The 18308-nt window shown below is 42.9% G+C and overlaps 1 protein-coding gene across 8 annotated transcripts in view; it reads right to left on the minus strand.

The window, feature by feature from the left end:
• PLEKHG1 (pleckstrin homology and RhoGEF domain containing G1) overlaps positions 1 to 12685 on the minus strand; it is a 137995-nt gene extending 125310 nt beyond the window's left edge. For 5 of the 8 annotated variants that reach the window (XM_072856119.1, XM_072856117.1, XM_072856112.1 and 2 more), the window contains exon 1: positions 12357 to 12685. The gene's annotated coding sequence lies outside the window, so the exon portion shown is untranslated. Of the gene's footprint in view, positions 1 to 11398; positions 11460 to 12356 lie in introns of those variants that run through there. The other 3 variants (XM_072856120.1, XM_072856114.1, XM_072856115.1) reach the window with 3 other exon arrangements.
• Between the last annotated feature and the right edge of the window lie 5623 nt (positions 12686 to 18308).

Raw genomic sequence — 18308 nt, forward strand, 5'->3', positions numbered from 1 at the left:
TATGGTTGCGTTGTAAGTCTACGGCAGAGCAGTGAAGTGCTGCTGGGTTCCCAAGCTCTAAGCCCTGAAAGCTTCAGGCCATGCTCCTTCTGGAAATTGTTAGCACTGATTTTAAACTTAATTATCTTTAATGCCTGGAAACCTCTATCCAAATGAACCCTCACTTTCTTGGTGAGCAACAGAAGGACACATCTCTAGCCATTAAAGCAAATCCGAGCCGTGGGTCACTTTCTGAGATCTGTCTGGTACCTGCATCTGATCTAGATATTTTCACAAGGTCAGAGAATGATAAATATCCAAATGAAAATATTGTGTCTTCTACCACTTCACAAAAAGCAGCTATTTAGATACAATTGTGATGCAGCTTTTTCTAGCAAAATTTATTAACCTACCTTGAAGCCTAAAAAATGCAGGATTCTTGATTTAACAAGGGAAAGAACTCATTCCCTTTGCTAAATTTGTAACCCTTCACAGCTTCAGAACATCAACCAGGAACTGAACAAGAATACCTTTTTTATTATTTTCATTTCTCTAAGCCATTGTTTTATATTTGCCTGTTCTAGAGGACCCCAAGATTAATTTACTTCTTCTTAGCTATTTCTGTGCTATGGGCTCAGCCAAAGGTGACAGTGAAGAATCCACAGAAACCGAACATCAAATGTTCTTGCTCTGAACTTTCAAGAAGCTATTGAATGTAAGACTAGATTCTTTTTTTTTCTTTTTTTTTATATCACCATAAGGCCTGTTTATATACTTGGAGTGGAAACAGTGCACATTCAGCTGCAATTGATTTCCTGTATGGCAAAAATACCTCAAGCATTCAGCTGGCTGGGAACACTGCAGAGGCCTCTTACCATCACCAGCTTTTTGAGACCAGGAAGCTCTGCCCCATGCTTGTTCTTACGCCAGAACAAATAGAGTCCCTGCTGAGCATCCAAGTTAATTTGGTCTAGGGGAACCAAATCATAAACAGGCAAGATTTTATATTTCAAAAGTCCATTTTAAAAATATTGGTCTACTTTCAACTTCAACAGTAATACAATCAATTCTATCTTGCTAATGTGGCATAATGTTCATCTACAGGTTTTTTTTAAAATACAAAAACTACTCCATCTGAGAAATGTTTGGGGTTTTTTTTAAATGAAATGTAAGACATTTTCCCTCATCCAGTCGCTATATTTACAGCGATAAATCAACACTACAAGGCAATTTCACAGATTAAAAGAGTATATACCTTTTGGTATCGCTGAGTGACAATCATAATAACAATTTTATTTACTGCATTTAGTTTTTTTCTGTTCATAACTGAATACATGGAATAGCCTCCGCTAATATTTCTATGCATCTGAAGAAAGAAATACATGAGTACTCTTACCAGGTTCCTGTGATTAGACTGTAACAGTTGTAACATTCAAATGCCCAACCACCTGACTGTACCTCAGACTGTAAATTAAGCTAAATGAAAATACAAAGTGAGCTGTAATTACCATCCTACTTTCCATTTAGTCCATGCAAGTTTCCTTAGTCTCAAATCCTCCAGAGGCAAAGGACTCCATTTCAACTGCTAGAGAAAGTCATTTCTTTAAGAACCCCAGAAAGACTGACAACACACTTGTCATTGTGACTGGCAACACAACCACAACCATTTAAATATACACATATATGTGTGTGTATATATGTATGTGTGTATATATATCTGTATATATATGTATGTGTGTATATATATAAAATATATGTGTGTGTATATAAATAATGTGTGTGTGTATAAATGAAAATCGGGAAACCAGACAATCCTGAAGAAGCCTAAACTTTTTATAGGGGCACTTTTGTTTGCTAGAAGTTTCATCAAGAATGGTTTCTTAGTTCCAGAGTAAAATTATTAACCTAAAGCTGAGAGATATTCTCTAACTCCCAGAGCACCCAACGGCCTTTCAAAGCCTCTGGATCGAAGACTTCAGACAGAGTCCTTCAGTTACATCCAAATCGACTAACGCTCAATTTCTGCAGATCTTGGTATTACCATACCATATAACAGAACAATCTGTAAGGAAAAATAATTTTTCATCCTGTGAAGTTTTTGACCAATTCAGCTGAATAGACAGTTTATTTCTCAAACATCAACGTAAGAATATTGCACACTTTTGCACTAGAAACACGAAGAAAACACATGCATGTCACTTAAAGAAACTGATTAACCAATATACTGTCATTTGTCCTACAATTCCTATTTCATCTTTAAAAAGTTTGCATATTTTAAAATAGCCTTAGTTATTCTAGAAATATATCGCAATTATTAATAAAAAAGCTTTGCATTCTTAATCACTTTTAGAAAATATATAGGATTAAAGCTTCAAGCAAGTAGCAGTTTAAGAAGCAAAAACCCCAAAGAAACCTACATTCATATATTTAAGTTGACTTGAACTATAATGACTGGCTGTCCTATGAAAAGCATTCTCGCACCTGGAGATTTCACTGTAACGTTAAATGAAAAGCCCAGAAACTTGAAAACTATCTTTCAAAACTCAGTAAAACAAAGGTTCTCTTTCTGGGTATACTCTGCATGGGAGGCAACCAAAATAATTTTCAGTAACAGGATGGGTGCTTTATGTTACTCTCTTAGGAGTCTTTGAGATCATCTTCACCCCAATTTTCCTAAAAAGTGTAAGCGACACACAACTCTTCCGTGCTACATACTAGCGGTCCCAGACTGAGATGCTCAGTGAAAGGCTAACATTATAACTTTACCCCAATAAACTGGTTCCTTCAAACCATGGGTTTGAGTTTTGAAATTTCTGCTTTTTAAGAATTTCCCTACCCTGTTTCTGCTAGTGAAAAAGACCAAAATAAGCTAAAGCCACCCAACTACGTATAATGGTGTTCCACAAACTTACAAGTGGGAATCTGCTTAAATTACAAGTAGGGTATCAAGACATTCATTCCAATCAAGACATTCATTCCATTCATTGTCACCCCTGTTCTTATCTGGTCTCCAACCATACTAAATCACATCTCACATCCAGAAAACTCCATCCTTACAACTTGGATCATATTGCGCATTCAACATAATAAAATGGTGTCAACATGTACAGTAGTATTTTAAAACAAAGACTCTTGCCAAACAATTCCACATACTGATCCTCTAAGAAAAGCTGAGAATAAAATTCTTAGTAGAAGTTCACATGTGTTAGACAGCAAACCACTGTGCAGGTTTAATCACCAGTGACGAGGACTAAAGTAAGAATTGATTTGACATGATTTTTACTGAGTTATGTGCCAGTACTAAAGCCCAACTTTTCTGGCCAAGGAAAGCAGCTTGCCTATTACAGCATCAAGGAGAGGCCACATACTATAGCACCTTCTCATTGCATGACTTAACTGTGATGAACAGACAGAAGATGTGCTGTGTCCCAAGGAAATGGATTTATTCCACATGCAATCAGCTGAGCGCTTTCCCAGACATATTCAGCTAATTTCATGGGCTAAGTACACGCAGTGCTCCTAGAGTTTCCTTCTCTCTACCCATTCACAACAGTGAACAACACAAAGGCTGAGTTGCGTGAGAAGGTCAACAGCTAAGAGTGAATCTTTGCCAGAACTCCTCCAGACCATCCCTGGTATGACCTCAAAATGCCCCCAGGAAGGAAGTCTGTGTGGGGCAAGTACGGGCATAGACAAGTAACTCTGACCCAGGTACCAGAACTAATCACCTGCTGATACGACTCAACATTTATAACTAACAAACAAGAGAAACCAAGCCAGTACATTTTTCCGAAATTGTCAGAAGACGGGCGTCACCGACCCTCTATTAAAAACAAAAAGGACTCTTCATGCAGCACGGGCATTGATTTAAAGAAGAGCAAAAGGAAAAAAAGAACCATATAGTGGGCAGACTCCTCATCACTACAAGACAGCAGCAATGAAGAGGCATTCAGATGGCCCTGGCACCCGTACCCCTCTGGAAGCTTGAATAGCTGCATGATGCACACAGCCAGGGTGCACAGATGAATCTGTCAGGTATGTATGGAAGCACTGTCCCCTAGAGATGAAAGAGACTAGAAAGCAACAGATCTTCAGTGACAAAGGCCGACAACCAGCTTTTCTTCTGAAGACAGCAAACCAAATAGTTGTGGTTTTGTTTTTCCAGAATTCTTTCTTGAAAAGCAGACACAGCTCCTACGCTATGCAAACAGCACCAAGTGGCGTGTGGAAGAAATCCCTTCTCCTCCATACCCCACCTGTGCATATCATAGGTTCCATCACGTTAAAGCTTCACCAACGAAGTGCAGAAGAAAAATGCCTATTCTGCTTTGCTTGCACCCTGTGGGAATCCGAGTCAGTGCCTATGCTGCACTTTGGATGAACAAACTGCTTTGGAGGGGCCTGAAGGGTGCAAGAGCCAAATCCATTGGGTGCATTTGACAACAGGGGTGGTTTATTGGCAGGACCCTCTGCTGCAGAGCTGCAGGAAGAACCTCTTCAATGTGGTTTCTTTTGGATCTCCACTGTGCATGGAAGCAGCAGGATGGCTTAGCTGTGAGACTGAAGATCTCGAGGGACGTCATTGGCATGTACAGCCATGACCGAGGAAGCACGCCTGTGTTGGTAACAGGCCACGCTACCGGAAGAGAGTGACATTGCAGATAAAGTGGCAAAGTGCAAGCTGCAGTAATGGAGATCACCAGGCTGAGTCACCATGCAGGAGATAGTTCTGAACTCTGCTCAGCACGGCTCACGCCTTGGCAAACCACTCTGTCCTTCACACAGAAAGAAGGATGGGGTTTTCTTGATGCTCTTTCTGCATTTCCCCACTGGGAGACTTTATGAAAGATGAAAACTATTCCAGGAGGGAAGGTCTGCAGAAAGCCTGGTCCTTTTCAACTGAAAAATTTGCCTAGCACTGACTCTCCTAGCATACAGACATCTCTGACACCAGTTCAGGAAAAATGTCATCTAAAGCAACGGAAGAACAGAAGCATGCCAAGATACTGCCCTATAAATCAGAAAGAAACCTTGGAGATTAAATGGTTATTGATCCCTCAGGAATTACTTACTATCTTTCACAACAGATCACAAAATTCTACAGTGGCTTACCAAAAAGCCTACACTGTGCCTGATACTCGGTGCTGGTAGATGTTCAGAAAAGAAGTTAATGCCTTTCCCCTGGAAATCTGGGAAAAACTCACAAGGTTAAACAAGTTCAAGCTCAGGAGAAGGAAATACTGGAGACGATGCCCTCGTACCACAAGACAGAAGAGACTTCACAGCATAACCAACCTGATAAGGCAACGATAGTAAAAGGCTACATCCAGTGAGGAGTGTGGCAAGTGGGCTTGTCTGCCTGCAGGACAGAGACAGCAACCTCCTCAAGGCAGCAGGAGCACAAAATGACCAAGATAGATCAAATCAGAGATTTATGACTTCAGACTCATCAAACATGAGAGAGACTGACAGTTATCAGAGAAGACTGACGGAGAGATTACAAACTTTGTATGCTGGTAGTGTATGAGGGAAGGCAAGCTGTCTCTCCAAATTCAATAATGATTATATACATCTTATATACATACATACATCTATATATATACAAAGTTAAATACATCTTTGTCTACCATTCAGATAGGCTAAGGCTGCTGATTCTTCAGAGAAATTAGTGTTTCTGCAACAGGCTGAAGTCTATGATGACTCCCCTCAGACACTAAGGTATGACAGCTCTCTGAGCAACTGCACAAGGTATGTTATCAGGATAATGAGAAGGAATTAGAAAGTAAACAGCAACAAAGCTTCACAAACACTTGAGTGTGAAGCATGCAAATCTCAGCAGCACCAAACCTGCTTGCAAGCTAAAATGATGTGTCTGCTGATATGGTTGCAGTTTAAACAGCAAGTGGAAAGCTTTGTGCATACTGAAGTGATAAAGATTACAGACTTGCATAATAAGCAGTTCTTCATTTCACCCATCTACTTTCAAAATTCTTTACAAAGAAGGAACTATAATTTTTCCTTCATATCAGGTGGCAGCAGCAGAAACCAAGTAGTTCTGACACTGTATTTCTGAAACGCATTGGGACCTCAACTATGAACCTGGACTCACTGGGACAGGCAACACAAATACCAAAAAAAAAAAAAAAAGAAAAACAGCAAGCTGATACTGGTATGTAGAAATCACAACAAAGCTGCAGCAGACACTGTATCTAATCTTAGGGAACACGCAGGGGGGTAAACATTGGTAAATACTTTAACAAAGAAGAGTTTACAACAGGAGGTTAGCGAGGAAAACTTCCCTGTGTTTACAGATAACTCCACCTGACACAAGTGGAAGCATGGGAAAAAGTACAAGCGCTAGAGCCTATGCACTAAATCTAGGAGACAGAGACTGCTCATGTAGGTTGATTAAAGGCAGAAGCTGACCTTGAAGCCCACACCCAGATGACAATGCTGAAAGATGTCAACCATGACCCTGAAGGGAAGCTGGCTGTTACGCTGTCCCTGACAGTGCTCCTTAGGGCAATCCAAACAGTCTTCTCCTTCCTGAGCTAGGTATCAAGCTTTTATCTACAACAGCTCTGCCTAAGCAACTGAGCAGGTGATTCAATCGCTGTTCCCATGACACCCTTTTTACCTCTGCTCAGTACTTCCAGTGAGAGGACGCGGGCATCCTACCAGCAGAAAGCATTAGCTGCGTGATACTAATGCCTGGGACGTAATCCTGAAATGTCTGAATGGATATGAATGTTCAAATATTTCAATGTTAACATTCATTAAGTTAGGTTTTAAAACATCTGGGCAGGGCTCACATGCAAGTTTCTACAGAACACATGCTTACGGGAAGAGGCTTGGCACCACTTGCAGTCTGAAACTCAATGACAGAGCAGGCAAGCAAGACTTATAGGATTCAAAGATAATTAGCACTGCTTCAGTCACAAGTTTGCATGGGAAACAGCTGCCAGCCCAAGCTATACCTGTTCACCGCACTTATAAAACACACATGCAACTTCCACTAGCATAACCGCCCATGGTCCCGTAGAGGACTAGGAAGCAGGCCTAGTGGAGCTCATGCCGAGGGAGGAAGGAAGAAAGAAAACAAGTCAAATGCATCAAGTCTCTCTTCTAGATAAATTTTTAAACCAACAGCTTGCTTTGTATTTTCACAGCAATGCTCTGCATCATGATTAGCGAGAACACAGGCAGTGACCACCCCCATATGCAGGTCGGTCAGAAGGTGCCCCAGTCAGCAGCTGACAGTGGTTTTAAGCAGCCTGTAACTTTGCTTGGACAGCTGCTTCTTTCAGGCCTCCTCGATAAGTATCAGCAGCTTTTCCCTCCATTTCCTTCCCCAGTCCACCCTGACTAGGCCCCTGTCTTTTCCTGCACTTGTAATCAAATTTGCAGTTAAACCTATTTTAGGCCAAGTTCATCTAAACTTGACTTTTGGTGAATCAGACTAGACAGACCTATTTGATACTACAACCACAACTAAAAAAAACTATTTATAACCTTAAAGTGACTTGAGAAACTTTTAACACTATGGCACAGTTTGTCACACACACACTTCTTTGGAAACTGAATTAACACAAACAGGCTTTGCTGATACTTAACTTATTATTTAATCAGTTCACGTTCATCTCTTGTATTCTTAACCACGTACGTAAAGGGCTCCCGTACTTCCAGTCATAACTGTTGCCACTGCACCGGTGATGTGTCTAAGACTGACTTTACCTCTTCACTCGCTCTGCTCCTGTTCCCCCCTCGATTTTTGTGGTTCCACCCACTCACTCTGAAGTGTGATGTTTTTCTGAAGCCCGAAGTCTTGGAGCCATGACATCTCATGGGAATCTCAGCAGTTCTTTCAAAAAAGAAGTTTCTGTGCAGTACAGTTACAACAAAAGAACTGGAAAATATGACTTTAATAGGCTTAAAAACCAAAAGGAACTGAAAAATATTACAAGATTAATGGTTAATAAACCAAACACACAAGTTTGGGAAGTCTGAGCCATGACTGGGGTGAGGAGGACACTTTGGGATTGGTGATGCAGCACAACTCTTTAGGTGGTTTTGGTTAGTCTCCCAGACTGAGAGGCTTCATCAACTATTAAATGAGCAGCTATTAGAAATGCTTTGAAAAGCATCTTTAAAAAAGCAGGGGGAGGGGAACTATAGGTTCCACATCCTCTGCATTCTCAGTTTACTAGAACAATGCTTTCTTCCACTTTTTTCCTCACTGCCAGTCCCACAAACTAAAACTCTTTCTGTGTAACCACAGTAATGCAGGTTCCCAAAACTAACCATTTAGCAACACCTCTGCAAGTCTTTCCGCCACTCCAGACTTTGCTGAGGGCTGCAGTAATTCTTTTTCTTTTTTTTTTTCTCCTCCCTCTTAACACTACAGAAGCAAAATGCTGTTTAAAGTAAGTAGTGGTAAGACATCTTCATTGTCCCCACAAGCAAAAATTCCACCTCATTGTAAGAGGACTGCCATATATAATCACAACTACTCCAAATGTCTTCAGCAGACATTACATGACTAACTTACATTTTTTCATATGCCATTATTCTATCTTCTATTGTACATTCTAGCTAAATACCTGTGCGCTACACTTGGTCTGTAAGAAACTTATGGCAAAGTAACTTAAAGCCATAACTAATTTAACATGTCAATAAAATGTGTTTCTTTAACACAGCAATCATCCTTCTCAACACGACTGAATACAAATGGGAATGCACATCAGATTAATTCCTTTGTACTAACTTATAACTGCCACAGCTTTATAGATGTCTAATCTGAAAAACGCTTCTAATCAGACTCCTGCAAACTGCTCCCTTTATCATCAGATTGGATGTTTCAATTATTTCCTGACCCAGTGCATCTGACCCTATGGACTTGGGGTACATGGCAGGGCCACGCTGAGCGTCCTCTCCAGCTGCCACCCAGCAACGTGGTGCCTCTCCTCTTCACGACCCCATGCTCCAAAGGCCAAGAACTGCAGCTCTGGCTTGCCTGGGAAGAGACTTGGCACTGCCCAGCAATTGCTGGAGTGGCAACCGAGCATGAGGGAAACAAACAAATAAATAAATTAAAATCAACAGTGGAATGAGCCTTTGGCATACTTACGCTTTTGCGTACTTATGCATAAGTATGCTAAATATCTGTTAAAAGATTGTTATTTGGGACTTTTTTTTTAAAAAAAAAAGATAAACCCAAAAACCCTGTCCATTCTGAGTTCACATATTTTGTAGTATCCTTCCCTACGAATTGTTTTGGTTTGGGGTTGCTCTTTTTTAAATACAAAGGGCACACCTAAATTTTAGAGATGATACCTCTGTACAAAAACTTTTTTTTTATAGGAGTATCTCAGATTAATCTGTGGAAGTATTCCTCCAAATTAGTAACAGCAGATTTTGTAACTGTGTTCTTGTTAGCCCTGTCTTTGGGTTGATCTCAAAAGTACTCACCAGAGCCTACAAGTTGTATAAGTGATGCTATCACAGAGCTTTGGCTACCCCTGTTACCAATAATCTTTTCAGTAAGGTAAAATAACAGAAGCTGCTATCACAATTACAGTCCTGTTAGTGTCATATGGTTACAGAAAACAGATCAGCTTTGCACTGCAGAGTTTGCATTCAAAGATAATAAAGCACTACTTCAAGTATGTGCCTTCATCAGTTGCTATAACCCTATCTAGTTAGCAGGGCTTAAAAAGCCTTTCCTGAATTGGAGCCAAGAAATCACAAGCGTAAGAAAGGCAGAGGACGACAGGTATATATATGGCAATCCAAACAAATGCACATGAGGAAGGTTTCAAACATGCACGCTGCTCCAAATGACTTAGCAGAAATACTAATACTGGTGCCACACGAAAAACTGCATCAGTGAAAGGTTCAACCATACCAACCTATACAGATAACGGTAGCAAAAAGTACCACAAACTCATGACTTGCCTAAATTACTTATTGAACAAGTAAGCAGATATTTTCACTTCCCTTCTAGCTTTAACCTCTTAGGTCACAACAAAGGTTTAAAATAAAATAAAATAAAATTTAAAACAAACAAACAAACAAAACCCCTACAACCCCTTAACCGCCCCATAAAACAAAAACCAAAAACAAAAAACAAAGACACCCCACCAAAGACCCACACCACAAAGGAAGGTACCAAGAGCTCAGCTGGTTAGATCCAAACCTTTTCTGCTGGGCACAGTTTATACCAAGGCCTCGCAATCAACCCCTGTAGGCCCAAAGTATGCCTTTGGACAGTTAACTTGTATTCTTACATCCTGCCCAAGGAAGAAGGAGAACACATTAGCAGATGTCCTGAAATCATGACAGCTGCCAACAAACTAAGTTCACTGCTTGAAGATTTCCAAAGCTGCGCATTCTTAACATCTACCCTCACTTAAAAATCAAGTCAATACTGTCTTTGCAAAATGTTACCGAGTAAGAGTATAAATTACAAACCAATTTGACTACACACTTACTTTTTCTTCTTTTTCTTTTTTTGAAAATCATAAGTAAAACAACAAGAAAAATGACACATTAACACCTAGTGTTAGAATCATAACATGCCTTTGCAGGGATGCACTCAGTCGTACGGCCACAGGTCGACGTTGTTTACCTAGGCTCTCTAGGTCTCTGAGGAAAAGCCAGGATTCCTGTAAATGACCACATTTAAAGCTGAACATTTTATCAGAATGTCTTCCATCATTTCTAGTTCGTCAACTTCAAACCCAGAGGAGAAGTAGAGAGTCAAAGTTTAATAGCTACACATCTGCACGGACCTGAGAACAATACCAATATTCATTAAGAGGCCGATCTCAAACTGCCATCTCCTATTTTCAAGACAAGCTCCCTATTAATACATTTTCTAACCTTAGCATAACTCTTATGTTTTCATCTCAAAGCACACACACACACATTGGTAAAGAGTTCCCAAAATTATGACAACTACGTGCCACACACACCAAAAAAAAACAAAAAAAAATTAAAAATAAATCTGAAGGAAGCTATATATTGTGCCTTGCCAACCACAGTGAATTACACAGCCAGGAGTTGCTACAGCCAGATTTAGCTTTGTACAAGCTAACAGGATTCCTTTATAAATTTAGCTAGAGGCATGGGCAACAAACGCTTGTGGAAATTTGAACCGCAACTCTCCGGCAGCAAAGATTGCTCCCTCCAAGAACGAAACAGTAGCAAAAGACGACTATTAGGAGGCTCTTATGACACAGCTTTCAAAACACCTATAAGTCATCAGGTTCTCTAGGCAGCATTATTAAATTGTGAAGTACCAGCAAAGATTAAAAGAAAAAAAGTAAGACCACAGCTGTTTTTGAGTCTGCCAATTAATAATTAAAGGAGGGTAAAAAGCCAACCAAAGAAGACTGTATTGGAAGCCAGCTGAACGTACAGCGAAGTTTGCTTCGGGTCCTTTTCTCTCACACTTGGAGCGCTGTGGCTGGGCAGGAGAGAAGGAAATGAGCGCTCAGGTCTGTCAACGCCAACCGGAGGATGAGGTCTGAAGGGCTTCTCGTTCAACAGGAGGGACAAGGCCTGGGACACGCAACCCCCAAAAGCAGGGAAAAGGCAAGGGCAGGAGATGGGAAACACATCCAGGGTCCCACCGGACGGCAGGACGCTGCGCTGCCCCGATTGCCTCTCCCTCTTCTTCCCTCCCCAGAATAAACGTTCCTGCTACTTAACGATAAGATCAATCGTATTCTTAACCCTCTTTAGGCCACGCTTATCACAAGCCAACTAACGTTACTTTAAAACGCCAAAAACTGAGGGTTTGTGGGGAACAGAGTTTTCCAGAAGACACAGGTTTGCCAAAGCATCTGCACAAAACATGAAACGCCGTGCAATTTTGTCATACGTTAAAAGAAACACCTCCTCCCTCCCCAAAAAGCCTCGATGGAACCGTCAGAGCCCGGCTGCGCCCGGCGTGCAGCACGCACGCTGCAGCCCCGGCGGGCACAGGCTGTCCCTGCGCTCCGGCGGAGCGGCCAAACACAAAGCGCTTTGGTGGGCAAAGCGAACGGCAGCCGGTCGCTGCCGGAGCCCTGATGAAAGCCCGGCGCACGGTGCCTGCTACCGCCGGCTGCCGGAGGCGGGGAGAGGAGCGGGGGGCGGCGGGGCTCGCACAAAGGCTGCGGACACAAAACGCCCGGTCCCCGGCAGACCCCCGGGGCGGCAGCTGGGGCCGCCGCGCCCCGCCCGGGTGGTTTCAGGGCACCGGGTGCCCCGCCGACCGGCCACCCGCCCCCCGCCCCGGGCCGCGTCGTCCGTGCCCCCCTCCCCGGCCGAGCCGGGAGCCGCCGCCGCCCCCTCCCCGTCGCGCCCCGCGCGAACAAAGCCCCCGCGCTCACCGGCGGCCGCAGCAGCCTCTCGCCGTCCTCTGCCCTCGCACACCCGCTCCGCCTCCCGTTTAAAATCCAGGCGCAGAGGTGCGGGAGGTTATCCCTCCCCCCCGTAACTCATTCAGCGGCGGCGCCGGGCGTCCCCCCCGCTGCGCCCGCGCCCCAGCTCCCTCCGTGCGGTGCGCTCGGGCTCCGGGCAGCGGCTTAATCTCCAAACTTCCTCCTCCTCCTCCTCCCGTCCGGGCAGGGGAGTCTGTGAAGCTCCCCTCCTCCATGCAGCTCCCGCAGCCGAGCCGCTGCCTCAGCCCCAGCCCCTCCCTAGGGAGGCCCGGCCCAGCCCCGGGCTGCAGCTGACTCCGCTCCGCTCCCCTTCTTCTTCTTCTCCTCCTCCTCCTCCTCCCCCGGAGGCTGGGAAAGGGGGGAAGAGAGATTAACCGCTCGGACTTTTCTCTGGAGCCGAGCCAAAGACAGCAGTCGGATTACAGCCTCGGGAAGAAGAAGGGAGGAAAATAAAAAGAAAAAAAAAATATCAGCTACCGTTTTCACGCAGGGAGCAAGCTCCCGGCTTTCCTGCCCTCCCTCTGCCGTCAGGGCATCGCCTCTCCGCCCGGCTGGGAGCCCCCTCCCCGCCTCGCCGAGCTCTCCACCGGCTCCTCTCCGCTACCACGGGTTTTAAATTCAATGTTCTAACGCACAACATTGGTGAGAGCTGCTGTAAACGAGTCCGAATTGCCAAAATGCGAAGGGGGCAGGGTCCACCCTGAAATACAGTCCGTAAAAAGCCAATTCAAAGAGGCTTTAGAGACTACACCTGCCTCCTGGCAGTCTGCCTGACCATCTTCTTTGACAAGGTGAGTCTGAAGTTACTTTTTAATTTATTTTTTTTAATGTTGTGCAAGACACACACGAAGAGAGAGAAACTGCTTCAATAAAGCCTGAATTCTCTGTACGTGTTCAGTGGTCCTTATTCTTCCGAACCCTAACAAAATTCTTGGTTTCCTGTAAAACCTTGTTCCATAATTCACATTCAGTAATATAGAGCACGTGGAATATGAGGAAATTTGGGAGGTTAGAATAGCTCATAGCTATTCTATGAGCTGAATTTTAGAATAGCTCAGTTTTAAGATGTCAAAACAAGTAATTACAGCAGTAATTCAGAAAAGCAGGATGTTTCAGTGTTTGCCCTCATCTTACCTGTTCTCACTGCAATCCTTTAAGAAAAAAAAAAAAGCTCTGGCAGGGTCAGTTTCTGTATCATTAATCCAAAAGCCCAGAGCTCTCTCCCAACATGGACATTGAATATGCTTCAGACCAGTGCTGAATTTTAAAAGATTAACACATTTATGAATTAATTTTGGCCACGTTTCAAACCAAAGGTCTGCATTTAATAAGTGGGGCTATATTAGCTTCTCAAGTAAAGAAAAAAACCCACCCTCAAGTGTTTTAATGACAGCCATTCTTACGCATAACATTTATTCACACTGCAGAATTAGAGCATAGTTACCACCAAGGGGTAAGTCCTGCTCCACCCCTCCTTCCTTGCCACCCATCACTGACCTATCAGGCAGGAAAGGCAGATCACGGAAGGTGGACTCCGCAATTAATATTCTGGAATCATGCTCTACAACGTCACTCAACAGGGCAAACGGGGAAAGGGCAAGTAATTTCAGATGTGACTAGTAGCTCCACTAAACCCAGCCCACCGGTCATGACCTCCTGCCCTGCACTGCGTGGCTGCTCCATATCTGAATTCAGCATCGGGCTGAGCGCACATCCTTGCCTCAGCACACTACACTCTGGCCTTCTGCTGGGGACAAAAATTTGGCCTTCACTTGCACACCAATTAAAAAAAAAAAAAAAGAGGCAGCAAAAACCTCTCTAATGAAACTACTGGGAGAGAAGCATTTGTAACTCTTTCCCATTGGGGGAATTAGGGAATGTTTTTCCTTTATGAATAGATCTTTCAAAGATGATAATAAAACAAACTACTGGTTGATGCATTTAACTTGGACCAAATTAAAAGAAATGAAAATGCACACACATCCCCAAATGGGAAATATAAGAACAAAAGCCCCAAACCACAGAGTATTCCAAGTTCCTTTAAGAAACTGTACAGTCTCTGCAAATATGTTTTAAAGGCCTTACATGATCTCTTCCATATGGAGTTTGTTTTTCCTCAGTGCTGTGACTAACAGGAAAAATCTTCAAGGGGAGAAGTCTCTTCCTCTCTCTTCATCCTTCTACCTCCCTTTCCCCAAAGGGCCGATCATGAGCCAGTCTGGTTTCTGTTTGCTTGTGCTAAAAATAGCTTTCCAGTGGACTGACCAAATACCTCCAGTTTTATGTCGACTGACTGACAGAGTACGATCATTGTTGCAGAAAGAATGATAGAGGTTTAAAGGTCAAGCTTTACAATACTGTAATACAAAACAGTGTATCTGAAGAACCACCCATTTTTGGAGGAATTAGATACATGGACAAACTGCGGGAACTCTTATCTCTGAAGGTAATCCAGGCGACTATTGGTAAAAGGGCATGAGTGACAAGGAGACTGCAGGTAGGTGAACCTCTCGCCTGCGTATTGCCTGTGCACCAGAAGGCCTGCGGCACAGGCGAGAGCACCGCACGTCGTGGGGGTTCCCAAACAGCGTGCTCGGTCACCCTTGGCAGCACTCCCGCACGCAGGCAAGAGCACGCAGGCCTCCGCTCCTCCACCTCCATCTTTTTCAGCACGCATCTTTTTCTACTCACTCTCGCAGCGTCTCTCATACCCTCATGCAGTAGGACGTCTGCCTTCCCCTCGCACATAACGTGGGATCCAGCTCCATCTGTCAGCTCTTCACCTCTGTCCCTCCTGCTGTCCCTGCAGTCAGGAACCTGCACCACTAATGAGTTGGTATCTTGCACACCGGTGGTCAGGACTTGCCTTCATGTACCACTTGAAAGTGGTTTGCTTGCTACAGTTGGGGAATCTGTAACCTAACTTTATTTTCCCCTTTGGGATTTTCCTTTTTTCTAAGAGGTCTGCTTATATCAACTAGTCTACCAATAGGTTTGTATGTATACATACAATCTCAAACGTCATAGCATTTTGTTGTGGCTTAACCCCAGCCAGAAACTAAGCACCACACAGCCGCTCGCTCACCCTCTGCCCCGGTAGGATGGGGGAGAGAATTGGAAGAGTAAAATTGAGAACACTTCTGGGTTGAGATAAAGACAGTTTAATAATTGAAATAAAATATAATAATTATTATAATTAAAAAATTATAGTGAAAAGGAAAATAACAAAAAGAGAGAGAAATAAAACTCAGGAAAAACAAGTGATGCAACCCGCTCGCCACCCGCCAACTGACGCCCACCCAGTCCCCGAGCAGCGATCCCTCTGCCCGGCCAACTCCCCCCAGTTTCTATACTGAGCATGATGTTATATGGTATGGAATAGCCCTTTGGCCAGTTGGGGTCAGCTGTCCTGGCTGTGCCCCCTCCAGCCTCTTGTGGACCTCCTCCCTGGCAGAGCATGGGAAGCTGAGAAGTCCTTGACTAGTATAAGCACTGCTTAGCAACAACTAAAACATCAGTGTGTTATCACATTATTCTCATGCTAAATCCAAACCACAGCACTATACCAGCTACTAGGAAGAAAATCAACTCTATCCCAGACAAAACCGGGACACATTTCTTTACATCACCAGGACTGAATTGCACCAGTCATTGTGTTAATGTTTTTCTCGTTTTGGCTGTGACTCAGCAAAACTCTAAGCAATGCTTTTAAATGTATAGAAATCTGTGTCACTTCAGTTTTGCTGACTGATGATGAATTTCAGCATTCACTTGAAGAGAAGCACGTTTATCTGTTACGAGTTAGAATCTGGGGAAGAAAAATCTGTCCCTACAAAGCAGAAAACTGCTACTTGTAAAGACAGCCCACACACACACTTAAAAGACAAAAAGACACATCCCAGATCTGATTGTTTGGTGAGGGAAGGGATCTGTAGAAGCAAGCAGCTGCATCCATGCCATGCACAAGGGTGTAAGGCAAGGAAAATAAATGTAAACTTAACCTGGGCACTCCCCAGTCAGCCAAAATAAAATTAAAAAAAAACACAAACTGCAATGTGCTCCTTGCCTAGCATCCAAATTAATTATTCCACCCACGATACAATTTAATTGGCAGGCACAGGTACACTCATTTGTTTTGCAAAGCAATATTATTAAGCGTGGGTTTTTTTAGAACTATGCCCCTGTTTAATAGAACACACTCTTTCATGTAGACTAATGCCAAGGAGCACACAACCGTTCCAGTAAAATCATTAATATCAAATAAAATGCTATCATACCTACTTTATGCCTGGGTCCTGTAGGTATTCAATTACCTCCAAGTTGATGAGATACCTCTGTGAAAAAAATTGGAAGCATATTTAAGTCTTTACAGCAACAGCTGCTAAAACTTTTAATCACAGACTACAAAGTTCAAAATGTCTTACTCCCAATCTTACCACAAAGTTTAAGTGGAAGTACTTTAAATACAAGATGACTTTGCATGCCACTTGCCTTGGGAAGCAAATAGTGCACATAAAGAATGGGAGTGAGGTGATGAAGTTTAGCAGTTACAAGTAGGAAGACTCAACAGAAGACAAGAACAAGATATTGTACAGAAGGAATTGACTGAACTTAATCTTCCTAGGGAGAGGGTTTGATTCCTTCTTTGTCTGGGAATGTTTCCATGCAGAAGTGAACATCTTTGAGATCACTTGCTTTTCCACATAGAAGTATTGCTTCCATCCTCCACAAATGCAAGTGTATTTCATAAAAAAATCACACAGACCAGCTGCAGTTTTCTAATGAAATAGACTTCTGGTAAATTCAAAGGCTAGCACAATTATGTTGTTAGCTCAGGTCTCAAATTCCTTACACGTCTTGGTCCTTAAGCACAACCTCCATTTCATTATGCTTTCTTAAGCATTTTGGTAGATAATAGCCTTCTACATTTCCCGTCCGTTCTCCTCCAGAAAGTTTTTCTGCTGGCTTATTCCTGAAAACATTTGTATCTACACCCTTACAAACAAAAACCATGTTTCAGGCTTACCAGGGCTTATCTTCTTTCCAGTTAAGTTTTCCTGGGAGTATTTTAGGTTCTAAGGCTAGAACTGAGATGTTAATTTCAACCCTGTGGACAAGGACAGCCTTCAGTCACCCTGCTCTGGAAGAAAGTCACCACTAGTTCCATACTCCTCATATCAAATCCACCAGGTAAGGATGAACCATTACATCCCCTGCAGGATGCTTACCCCTTTTCTCTTGACAAGACACTCAAAATAAGGCTGGAGCAGAATCCCAACCATTCCTTCTTCTCTGTTCAGTTGCTCACACAACAAACAGGTTACTGGGCACGCAGGAGGTGCTTATTTCTCAAAACTCAGCTGCCTCTTTTTAGCTTAAATTGATTATTCAGAAAAAGAGTATTAAGAGATGTCACAAGGAGGCCTTTGGTTTGTGTGTTTAATTTAGGGGCTACAAGATCATGCCCTATAGAAGGGTTTCTTCTTGCTGCATGCTTTGTGTGAGTCCACATGCACAAAAAACCAGGATCAAATCTGAGGTCTTAAGAACACAATAAAGAGTATGTTAGAATCGCTTTAAGCAGCAACTAGGAGTTACTTTTCAACACTGCTAATAGAGGTTGTTCAGACAGCAGATTAGCTCATCTGATTACAGGAATCCACTTCAACTTAAAGGAAACTCCTTAAACATATAACTGCTGGTTTCTTTTGGCTCATCTTGGTTATTAAAAGAATTTTTACCACTTAAATAAAAATCTTGTGGTTCTCTACTTTCAGCTGTTCCTTTTAAAGCACAATGCTCCATGATAATTAGACTAATTGTTTTAAACTACCATCTCAGTAATGAGTAATAACCATGCTTTTTTTTAAGCAATAAACTAGATTCAGCCCCTGGCTAACT

The sequence above is a fragment of the Ciconia boyciana genome, chromosome 3, assembly GCF_034638445.1.
Source record: "Ciconia boyciana chromosome 3, ASM3463844v1, whole genome shotgun sequence".
In the NCBI taxonomy this organism is placed as follows: Eukaryota; Metazoa; Chordata; class Aves; order Ciconiiformes; family Ciconiidae; genus Ciconia; species Ciconia boyciana.